This window comes from Canis lupus, chromosome 21 (genome assembly GCF_048164855.1).
Source record: "Canis lupus baileyi chromosome 21, mCanLup2.hap1, whole genome shotgun sequence".
Lineage (NCBI taxonomy): Eukaryota > Metazoa > Chordata > Mammalia > Carnivora > Canidae > Canis > Canis lupus.
Genome location: NC_132858.1, coordinates 12,374,974 through 12,387,444, shown reverse-complemented (window position 1 = coordinate 12,387,444; position 12,471 = coordinate 12,374,974). Strand labels below are relative to the sequence as shown.

Here is a 12,471-nt window from a genome sequence, read left to right as displayed (position 1 = left end):
GTCATGAAAAGTGGGATTTATCCTAGGAAACAACCTAAGTGTCCTTCAACAGGTGAATGATTGAACAAACTATGGTACCACCACCCCCCCACTCCCCCTGCACATCATGGGATACTACTTACTTAGCAATAAAAAGGAACAAAGTATTGGTATATGCAACAATCTGAGATGAATCTCCAGAAAATTATGCTACATGGGGCAGAAGAAGTAACAAACAACACATATTCTATGATTCTGTTTATATAACATTCTTGAAATAAGAAAATTTTGGAATTGGGAAACACGGGTTAATTCCCCAACACTTGGGGGTAGGGTGGGGATGGGAGCTGTAAAAGAGTAACACAAGGGATCCTTGTGGGGACAGAAATATCCTGCATCTTGACTTGTCGATGCTGCCACCCAGGCTGCGAACCTGCACCATAGTTGTACAAGAGGTTACCACTGGGAGAACCTGAGCAGAGGGTACATGGGACCTCTGTGTTATTTCTTACAACTGCATGTGAATCTACAATTATCACAACATTAAAAGTTCAATTTATTTAAAAAGCGGAAAAAAATCACCATACCTAGTGTTGGCAAGGATATAGGACAACTGGAATACTCAGTCACTGCTGGTAAGAATGAAAATTGGTATAGCCACTTAGGAATAGTGTGTGTTTTAAAATAAATGAATAGTTTTCACTTTTGCACTCGAGAGAAATGAAAACATACTTTGATGCATGCAAATGTTAATAGCAGCTTTATTTATATTAGGCCCAAATATCAAGTAATAGGTACATGGCTAAATAAATTGTGGTATATCCATAAAATGGATTACTGCTCAGCAATGGAAAGGAATGAACCACTGAAGAAACAATGACATAGGTGACTCTCAAAAGCACTAAGCTAAGTGAAATTTGTTGGTCACAAGAGGGTATGCACTGTATGCTTTTATTTATACGATATTGAGAAAAAGGCAAAACTGTAGGGATAGATCAGTGGTTGCATGGGTTGGAGTGAGGGAAGAGATTGTAAAGGAGCCTGGAGGGAACATTTGGAGATAATGAAAATGATCTTGACTGAGGTGATACTCATGACTGTATTTGTTAAACTCATCCAATTAGATGCTTAAAATTGTTTAACATATAATTTGCTTACTATATCTCAACTATGTTTTAAAAATCCTCTTGTGGTGTATCTGGAAGAAATCTTGGAGATCAGTGAGTCTAACCACACTCATTTTAGAGGAAGTGAAAGTGACCAGGGATGTGGATGGGGCGGGGCATGTCAGGAAAGTCCCAGGCCTGGCACGAAGGGAGGGAGACAAAGGCACCTGTTTGGCTGGAGCACAGGGTAGTGGGACATGAGGGAGGGGAACTGGAAGCCAAGGCTGGTCATGTGGGAGGGGAGACAGGGTCCAGAGCACTGGAGGGCTGTTAGTTCTCTGGCAACTTTGCTCAAATTAGAAAAAAAGGGCACCTCCTCTGGGTTGACCAATTAGGAAAAGAGACAACCTGTGAGTGGAGTAATCAGTGAAAGAGCCAGAATGCACAGCTGGGGAGCAGATTTCACCCCCACTCGTAACCTCTCAGCCCTGTGTCCCCATGCAGTGCACAGCTGAGTGGCAGGCCTGCCTGAACACCCAGAGGTATTATGTGGGCAGGTGTCTTTTGGTGGTGACAGTAATTTTCTTAGTGATGTGCAATCATCCCATTTACATATACCCAACTGCTGTCCCACCCCTGGGGGGCGGATTGTAGCTGAACCCCTGTTCTTGCCCTGTAGCTGTTGGTATTTCGAGTGTTCCTCCCCCGTGCACATGGGTAGATTAGAGTATTTTGGGCAAACCCACAGCAGTGTGTGAACTCTTCAAGGCCCTCTCCTGCCTGCGTCCCTTACAGAGTCCTCCAGTGTAGTGCGAGTCCCTCTGGGAACATAACAACATTCCTGGTCCTATATTCCACCCTGAGCCTCTTCCCCTGAGTACCTTAGAGCACTCCTCCTACTATCTACTGTGTAGCTGTCTCCACCCCTTCCCCATGACATGCATAGGCTATAGTTTTCCCTACAAACTCCCTTCATGGCAGACATTGTCTTGTGAAAAGCCAGTGTGTAAAATCAATTTGCTTCCCATTTCAATCAGAAGCTATTTATTCTTTTTGAAAAAGCAACCAGTGCCTTGGTTTGCTCATCACTGCCAACAAATGCCTGGGGAGTCTCTTTCTCTCCCTTCAACTCAAATCTGCCCACAGATGTCAGCCTCTATTCTGGGAGTCTAATCTCGGGGCCTAGGGAGGCCACAGAAGCCCCCACTCTCACCCTAGTCTCTGTTCCAGGGTCCCAGGGCTTGAGAGGGATGCAGACCCAGTCTCCAAAGTTCCCACTGGACTTAAGCTGCAATAGGGAGAGAAGACACAGGATCACAAGCCTCTGGGAAGATGCTCATCAGAACCCTGTAAACCAATTTTCCAGAATTTCCCCAGGTGGGCTTTCTAATGACTCATAACGGGCAGGAAGGCCTTATCACAGCCCTAGGTACCAAAAAACACCTTGCCTATTTTCTGCAGTTTCTTGGGGAGAGGGGGGCCTTCTCAATGAGAGTTGAGTGGGACCTTGTGGTTTGAAGATCAGACCAAGGGTGAATGGTCTCCAGGAGCTGCCATTATGTCTGCCTTTTAAGGGGAGCCTGTGGGAATTCATTTATTAATTCAACAAAGACTTACTGAGTACCTAGTAGGTGTCAAAGACTTACTGAGCACACACCATGGTAGATTTTACATGTCAACTTGACTGGGCCAAAGAATGCACAGATAGCTGGTTATACGTTATTTCTAGGAGTGTCTCCACGTACCAAGCAGTATTCAAGATGCAAGTGTACACCAGTGAGCAGAAAATACAAAAAGTCCCTGCATGCAAGGCACTTCCATTGTAGTGAGGGAGAGGCAGGGGGAACTGATAAATCAACATCTGTTAGTTGTCAGAAGGGCTATGGAAAAAAATAGGTCAGGATGGTGGGGGAGGGTCTACTGTTCCCAACAGCGTGGCCGGATATGGTCTCACCCAGGAGCTGACATTTGAGCAGGGCCTGAATTAATTGAAGAAATGGTCTAAGCCAGTGTCTAAGGGAACAGTGTTTCAGACAGAGGGAATAGTAATTACAAAGACTCTGGAATCACAGCATGCCTGGAATGTTTGCAGGGCAGCAAGACGGCCAGTGTGGCTGGAATGAAGTGAGCAAGGAAAGTGTAATCATAGTCACTTCTTGTTTAATCCATCATCAGCTTTATCATCCACAAAATGTCAAGATCCACTTGGGAAATTTTGGGAGTTGCTTGCAGTCGAGCGTTACTGCAACAATAGCTGATTAATGCACTTGTCGTATTTCTAACAAAGTCCGAACTCTACGTGAACTACTAGAGCGGCTTGGCCTTGCTCTCCTCTGCCCACCTGCCATTCCGTCTCCCTTCCACATGGTGTTTTGCCTATGCAGCATTCTCTTTTAGCTTCAGAGCACACTACTGAACACTACTCCCACCTCAAGCCTTTGTACATTCTGTTCTTTCTGCCTAGAAATCTCTTTTTCCCAGATTCTGCATGGTTGACACTTTCTGGTCTGCTCCAGTGTCTCTGCTCAGATGCCTCCACTTTCAAGTATGCAATCACTCTACTTTCTTCTTACTGCTTACTGCAACTTACTGAAACCTGCTTGCTGAAATTACATCTTGAAAGATTATGTTGGCATGCTTATTGACTCTTTTCCTCTTCTAGTATGGAAAAACCATGGAAGCAGTGACATTATATCCAACTTTCACTCCCAGTGCCTACAACAATGACCAACAAAAGTTAGTTCTTTGAAAAAGTTATTAAAATTGATAACCCCCTAGCAACACTGAATAAGAGATAAAGCACCTATCACTACTATCTGAAATGAAGAAAAGGATATCACTGCATATCTTACAAGACTAAAAAATAAGAGGCTATTATGATCGGTGCAATGCCAATGAATGCAAAAATTTTAAACAAATGGACAATTCTATGAAAAACACAACTTACCAGAAAAAAACAAAATCTGAACAGCACCATATCTATTAAAAGTTGAATCCATAATTTAAAATTTTTCCACCAGGAGAACTACAGGCTCCTATGGCTCCACTGGCATATCCTTCCAAACATTAAGGAAGAAACGAAAAGCTCTTTCAAGGAATAGAAGAAAGAACATTTTTTTCAGCTTGTTTTATGATGCCAGCATAATTTTGATACCCAAACCTGATAAAGATACTGCAAATAGAATTCAGTGGTACACAAAATGAGTAATATATCACAACCAAGTTAGTTTTATTTCAAGAATGCATCTATTAAGATGACCAAAGAGATTTCTCTCTTGTTCTATTAAAGCTATAAATTTTAAAGATTGAATGTTAAACCAACCTTGCATTCCTGGAATAAACCCAAACTCAGAGAAAAGTCCATTCTACACGGCTGCATAGGTTTTCTATTACCTCTTGGACTCTACCTCCGATTGTCCTCCCCCCAGTTTGCTCTACTCCAGCCACATGGTCTCCTCCTGTTCCACAAACACCCAGACATGTCCTTGCCTCAGAGCCATCATACATGCTGTTCCTTTGTATGAATCTTCTTTCTTCTAGGCAACCACATGTCTAGCTCCCTCATTTCTTTTTGTCAAAAGCTACCATCACCATAAGGCTTTCTTGACTTCCCTATCTAAAATGCCTAACCCTTTCCCCCACCCCACCCCCGCTGATTTCTAGCCCCCTTTCCTACTTCATTGTTTATCTTTAGCATTTACTACCATCAAACACACTGCACATTTGACTTATTTACTTTGTGTGATGGTGGATTTTACTTGTCAACTTGACTGGGGCCATAGAATGCACAGAGAGCTAGTTAAACATTATTTCTGGGAGTGTCTAGGAGGGTGTTTCCAGAAGACATTGGTATTTGAATTGGTGGGCTGGGGCAGCCCAGGTGGCTCAGCGGTATAGCGCCTGCCTTCGGCCCAGGGGCGTGATCCTGGAGACCCGGGATCAAGTCCCACGTCGGGCTCCCTGCATGGGTCCTGCTTCTCCCTCTGCCTGTATCTCTGCCTCTCTCCCTCTGTGTGTGTGTCTCTCATGAATAAATAAATTTTTAAAAATCTAAAAAAAAAAAAAGATGAATTGGTGGGCTGGGTAAAGCATATGCTCCTTAGTGTGGGTGGGCATCATCCAAATCATTGAGGGTTTTGACAAAACAAAAGACAGGGGCAAGTTAAATTCACTCTGTTTCTGACTGATGGGATATGGATCTTATCCTGCCCTTGGAGCTCCTGGTTCTCAGGCCTACAGACCCAGACTGGCTTCAACACCATCAGCTCTCTGGCTCTCTGGCCTTTGAACTATACCACCAGCTTTCCTGGGTGTCCAGTTTGCAGCCTGGAAATCATGGGAGTTCTCAGTCTCCATAAATGCATGAGCCAATATTATATATATTAATTAATATTAATATATATATAATATTAATAGATATTAGAGGTATGAGTGAATGTCCTCAATGTCCTTCATAGCAGGGTGTACATTCAGCAAAAACCTACAAAGGACCTACTATTCCCCAGGGGTGCTCGGAAGGTAGAGATGAGTCAGGTCCCATCTGTGCCCTCCACCATGTGGTATGTTGGCAGGGGGCAGCAGAAGGGGAGATTCAGATACAGAAACAACTCAACACAGTGAGTCAGATATAGTTGATTTTCATTATTTGAAGTACTTATTCTCTATAAAGTCATTGTGGCACCGAATTAGGGAGTACTGACCTATTGCTCCTAGGGAAAATACAGGGTTAGTTTCCTATGGGCCTCCGGCCACAATACGTTTGTCAACCAATCAAGACATATTGTTATTTTATGCGTGTTTCTTCATATGTATTGTGGATTCACTAAAACTGAACTCCTGGCCAACAGAACTAGTATCCACATCTTGATGAAACTTAGCTCACTAACACACATATTTTCTTGATGAGGCAAAACACAGGCTTCTTGCACGTGGGAACATGAGACAGTATGTTTGGAGCCATTTTAAGGGACAAAATCACCAACCAAATCCACAAAAGTGTAAAAAGAAAAACACAACAGAGCATAAAGTAGACCACCAAAGGAGATGTTCATAGCCCGAGAGCTGAAATAAGAAGGGAGAGTGTTCTCAGCTGAGAACCCAAGTGTGGAAGGACTCAAACTTATCACCACTCTGTGTGGGTCTGTGAATGACAGTATCAATTTCGGGGTCAAGTTCCAGTGAGTAGGCGAATTCACAGATATGGAATCTGCTAACAATGATGACCAACGGCATTTAATGGCATATCTGCAACTTACTGGCACTATCGCAGACCAGGATGGGAGTTGAAAGAGAAGCAGTTGACAAGGTGGAGCAGGGTACTGCTGGAGACCTCAAGTCCGAAGGAGAGGAGCACATTCCCAGAGCTCCTCCTCGAGGCAGTTTCCTCCACACCCTCCCTGCCACCCCCTTTGGACAAACAATTTGCCATCTGCTAACCATGGCTGGTTTGAATGACTTGAGTTGTCAGGTCTGATTTTATTCTCTGAAAGTCAATTTTTATTCTTAATTCTTCCAGTCTCTCCACAGGGCTGACAGCTCCCTGCAGCGTGTGTGCCACCGTCAGGGGAGATCTCGAGGAAAAAAGAAGACCCTCTTCAGGAAGGAAGCTGCTTATGTGGATTTCCTGACAGCTTGGATGGATTGTCTTTTCTTCTGCTCTCTGCACTGAGAGTATTTAGGTGGGAACAACCCAAAGATTTTAAGTCAGCAAGTCCATTCCCAGGGCTGAGAGTGAGTACCTGAAATCCTCATTCCCCATCAACAATACTGCAGGGGTTTCTGGAGCAACTGTGGGGGGTTGCTAAGCGTGGGGGAAGGGCTCAGGTTGGGGAATCACAACCAGAGCCCTCCACAGCACAAACCCTTTCCCCAGCAACTCCCATAGCAGGAAGCAGGTGCGAGGGAGGCAGGAAAGGTGAGAAGGGTGGATGTCCCATACACAATGGCCTCACCTCTTCTCCCTTTTTCAGGAGTGGGATTGGATGCTCTGGCTATGTGGTCTGTGGGATGGCCAGGTGTTTATAATGTTCAGAGAAGATGGGTGGATTATTTACCTTTTTCTCATTATTCCCAAGGTCAAGTACCATTAAAGCATTCAAACCTCCTGTCCATCAATCAGCAAACATTTACTGAACATCTACTATGTGCCTCGTCCTGTGCTAGGTATCGGGGACATGGAAGTGAACAGGTCAGATGTGGCTCCTGCTCCCGTTAAGCTGACAGTCTAGAAGTAGAGATGAAACAAACTCTGACACATGTTGCTTTAACTGCAAACAAGAGTTTGCAAGGAGAAATTTAGGGAACGGGAGAGGATATTTTAAGAGAAACTAATTGAGTTTGGGGGTTCTGAGAAGGCTTTCTGGTGGAGATGGTATTTACATTGAGTTTGGAAGTGGGAGCAGGAACTGGCCAGATAGAATGTGAAGCTTCCTTGATTGAGAGAGAGTAGCATATGCAAAGGCCCTATGGTAAGAAGGTAAACTTGTAGAGATCTTAAAGATCACCTCGGCCTCTACCTTTCTCTATTTTATAGAAGAAATATAAGGGGAGTGACTTGCTCAAGGTCCCACAATGAAACTAGAAGTGGAACTAGGACTGGATCCTGAAAGCCTATTCTCAGTATAGCTCTTTTTCCTGGTTCCCATCAGGCCTGTTGGCCTCAAGCTTCTCCCAATTTCTCTCTAGGAGATAGGCCTACAGGCAACATCCTCACCTTTTTTTTTTTTTTTTTTTTTCACAGATGCAAGATGCAAATATCGCCCAGGGATGAGGATGCATGGAGTCACCAGCTGTGTGTCCTGGGGTAAATCCCTTATCAGAGCCTCAATGTTCTCATCTCTAAAATGAAAATCATGATCCCTCTCTGACAGAGTGGCTGTGAGGATGAAATGAGATGTGAGCTTCCTGTACTCTCCTGCCACCACTGGATCTCTAGCTAGCAATGTCTCTCCCTCTGCGATGATTAATTTTATGTCAGTTTGACTGGGTCATGAAATACCCAGACATTTGACCAAACATTCTGAGTCTGTGAGGATGTTTCTTGATGAGACTAACATTTGAATGGGTAGCCTGAGTAAAGCAGATTACCCTCCCTGATGAGAGTGGGCCTCATCTAATCAGCTGAAGGCCTGAAGAGAGCAGAAAGGTTGAAGAAGAGAGAACTCCTCCTGCCTGGCTGCCTTGAGCCGGGGCTTTGGTCTTTTCCTGCCCTCAGACTTGAAATGGAACATTGTCTTTTCTTGAGGCTCACACCTGCTGGCTTTCAGAGTAGACCCTACATCACGGGCTCTCCTGGGTCTGCAGCTTGCTACCTGCAGACTTAGGACATCTCAGCCTCCATAATCTCATGAGCCAATTCCTTATAGTGAGCCTCTTTCTATATAGTCAGCCCTCCTACCCAGTTGAAAATCCACATTGAATTTTTGATTCTCCCCAAACTTAGCTACTAGCAGCCCACTCTTGACCAGAGGCCTTATTGATTACATAAACAGATGATCAACTCATATTTTGTATGTTATTTCTATTATATACTGTATCCTTACAACAAAATCAACCTGAGAAAAGAAAGAAAGTCATGAGAAAAAGAAACATACAGTACCGTACCGTAAAAAATCTGCATGTAAGGGGACCTGTACAGTTCAAACCCATATTATTCAAGGGTCAACTGCATATGTATATATATCCATGCTATTAGTTCTCTTTCTCTGGAGAATCCTGACTAGTACATCCTCTCTCTGCCCCCTCAGGTTCAGTGACTCAGAAGCTCCTGGGCCTTCAGGTCTGATTTCTGCAAAGAGTTTGTCCCCAGCTGTCCTTCCAAGAGTCCCTGGCCTGACCTGATCCCTTTCCTGCCTCCACCTCGGCCCTGGCAAATATCCTTGCACCTCACCTGCAAGGGACAAATAAGATATGGTGAAGCAGAACCAGTCCCAGGATCCTGGGCTCAAGCTCTGACTCTGTCACTTAATTCTCTAATTGAGAATGAGGACCCAGCCTTGCCGTCTTCATCTGCTAACAGGGCCGACAGTGCCTCACTGCCTGCCGCACAGGACTACTCATGAGGATGAAAACGGAATTGTGAATTTTCTCCCTCCCCACCCCTTTCTAAGCTATAAGGTGTCTGTCTACAGGGTCTGTATCTTTTTATTCCTGTCCTAAGCCCCGGGCTTAGGACCTCACTCCTGTAATGTTCCCCATGAATGTTTGATGACCGACTGAAGTAGCATATGAAGAGTCTCTGTGTAATTACAGGTGACACCTGTCAGAGGCTCCAAGACCCAGAGATGTCCAAAGACATTCTATTAAATGAGATGGAAATTAAATGACAAACCAGGCCGGTGTGCTGGAGGCAGAGAAGGACAGCACTCCGGAATCCAGGGGCGTCAGCAGGCTCTATTCCAAGTCTGTTTTTGAGCAAATGGTGGAGCCCAGTGAACCTTGGACATGAAGCTCTTTCCAAATGAGTCTTTAATAAAATTTAGCCTAATACAAATTGAGCCTAATTAAATTGTACCCGTTGAAAATGCACTGCTGTACATCCGAATGATGAAATCGAGATCAAATCGCAATAGAGAATAGAAGCTAAGGCAATTTTCCACTTGTACTAAGCAAGCTGGGATCTTCAAATTGAAGTTGCATTGAGCGCTTACCCAGGATTGTTAAAGGGCCAGTCCTCCAGGTTTATGGGTTCTCAAGGTCAGCACTACTGCTCCCTCTTCCTCCCTCCGGCTGCCTGCCCCTCATCCTACAGAGGAGGGTCGGAAGGGCTGACGGATTTCTCTCTGTCCCTGAGAACATGGAGCCCGCTGTGTCCTGGGGGCCTCTGCTTCTGCCTGCAAGGACTGTCCAGTAGGTCTTTATGTGACTGACACTTTCTCACCATCCCCGTAGGGGCTATGGACAAGCCCCCTCTCGCCCCCCCGACAGCTCCCCATGCCCACCTGTAGCACCCTCTCACCTGCTTTGTTTTGTGGCTTCCAAACACATCACTCTCTGGGAAGCATCCCTTGTCTTGGGTCCCTATCTTTCCACTCCTTCCTCCAACCCCATCCCAGGATCTGGCTGTAAACTTCAAGAGCTCATGACTCTGTCCGTCTGTCCTGTTCCCTGCTCTCTCACCAACCCCTTAACACTGAACAGATGCCAAATGAGTATTCATCAAATAAACGGGCATCAGGGCTGGAGGGTCCTGAGGTCAAGTAGCCAACCCCATCTGGAAGCCCAGAAAGGGGAAGGGGCTTTCCAAGACCACTCAGCGGCTCTTGGTCCAAACACCCTTCTCATGGCTTGCCCAGTCTACCAGAATAGAATAGGAGACCACCTGGGTTCAAGTCCCACCTTTGACTTCACTAGATGTATTTGACCCTGGGCCAGTTGCAGAACCCTGGTTTGCTCTTGTAGAAAATGGGAATGAGAGTAGTAGGCAGCTCCATGGAGTGGTACGACCAACCCTGCAAAGTTGACTGTACATGTCAGTGGAAGAAGCCAAGGCTCAGAGGGTTCAGTGACTCGCTCAATGTGACACAGTCAGCAGCGGCCAGAACAGCGCTTCTGGACTCAGGTCTCTGCCCTTCACTCTGCCCCAGGACCGCCAATCCCTGGCCCCCAGAGTCCTCCCCCTACCTCCTCCCCCTTCCCAGCCCTGATTGATAGGAATGTGACCGCTCACTTCTGCTCACCAGCCTCTCTCCTGACAAGACTGCCTCCCGTCAGGTCTGAAAGGCAAGTTTACAAGATAGATTTAAAAGCCTCCCGGACAGGGGAGCTGGTTTATATGCCTCCGGGGCTGGTTCAGCGCTCTGCTTCTAATGAAAACAGACTCCTGGTTCCCGAGTGAGCTCTGAAGAGGCTCGCAGCTGATAACAGGCAGGGATGGTTTCCTGCAAGGAGGCCGGCGCCAGGCTGTCCTCAGTCCCGGGACCCAGGGCTCCTGCCCACAGCACCCCTTCTGTCAGTTCCCTGCTCTTTATTTGCTCTGTCTCCCCTTTCCAGAAACACTGCAACAAGGGGTCTCAAACGGGCAGGGGGTGGGGTCGGGGAGAAGTGGGTTCTGGCCGATAGGTGAAAGGGGGTGACCCAAATCGTGATTTTTTTTTTTTTTTTTTAATGAACTGAGCCAACATTTAAAAGTCAGATGATTTCAGGACACCTGGGTGGCTCAGCAATGGAGCATCTGCCTTCGGCTCAGGTCATGATCCCGGGGTGCTGGGATCGAGTCCTGCATCTGGCTCCCTGCATGGAGCCTGCTTTCTCCCTCTGCCTGTGTCTCTGCCTCTGTGTTTTCTCTCCCTCTGTGTGTCTCTCATGAATAAATAAAACCTTTAAAAAATAAATAAATAAAAGTCAGAAGATTTCTTATTTTTTAAATTGGGTTTTTACCTTCTTTTCAAAAGTATCTGAAGACTCACCAGCAACCCTATCACGCATGTGCACTGCCCCCATGGCAACTGGGGCTGGAGCAGAGCAGCAGCCCCCTTTCTGAACAAGTTTTTTCCTCTTTCCCACCATTCCCACCTCTTCGAAGCTCCTCTGCTCCTTCTCTTATTTGCATCTGCTGCTTGTTCCCTGTAGGCACCTCAGTTTGAGGACCCCCTCTGCACCCCCCCCCCATTATGCTATACAGTCTTGTAGGGACTTCAGCCAGTACACTCATTTAACAGATGAGGACACTGAGGACCAGAGAGGGAAAGTGACTTGGCCAAGGTCACCCAGAGAAACTGATCCCAGGCCAAAACTAGGGCCCAGGGTGTCCTCTCCAAGGAAGAATCAGATGCCCTGAGCAAGGCCTACGCAATGGGTTTCTGGAGCTTCCCCTTTTGGTGTCTGGAGGCAGCTGCAGCCTCCCCCACATGGCTCCCACCCCACAGTGTGGCTGCCAGGAAGAGCTTTGAAAACTCAGATCTGATCTCATTATGTCACTCACTTCTCAGCTTTGAGAAGAAAGAACATTTTTCCTAGTCTAAGGATTCAGTCAACCTCCTTGGGATGACATTCAGGGCCTGCACTCTGTGGCCCAGCCAACCTTTCTGACCAACCCCGTCCCTCTGCCCAACCCTCCTTAGAGGCCACCATCCTATTGGACCTTTCACTCTTCCCCAAAGCATCCCACTCTGCCCCTGCCTCAGGGCCTCAGGCCCCTGTTGCAGATGAAATTCTGCTCAGCCTCCCAGGACCCCACCACATTGCTTCCTCAGAGAAGCCTTTCCTGAACCCCGAGCCGGCTCCAGGGTCCCCACATCAGAGCCCTCCTCTCCTTCGCCACTCTGTTCATTCCCCCTATGACATAGATGGCTTTATGTTCTTGCCCTGAGCTGCCTTATTTGCCTTATTCATCTGCTAGTCTGTTGCTAATAACATTTACTGAACGCTTAGTGTATGCCAGGCTGAG

The 12,471-nt window shown here is 46.3% G+C and overlaps 1 long non-coding RNA gene across 1 annotated transcript in view; it reads left to right on the top strand.

Moving 5' to 3' along the window:
• Nucleotides 1–11,385, top strand: part of LOC140612678 (uncharacterized) — a 55,552-nt gene extending 44,167 nt beyond the window's left edge. The window contains exons 5-6 of the long non-coding RNA XR_012013822.1: nt 6,601–6,815; nt 7,825–11,385. This is a non-coding gene — a long non-coding RNA (uncharacterized lncRNA). The remainder of the gene's footprint in view (nt 1–6,600; nt 6,816–7,824) is intronic.
• The last annotated feature ends 1,086 nt before the right edge of the window (nt 11,386–12,471 follow it).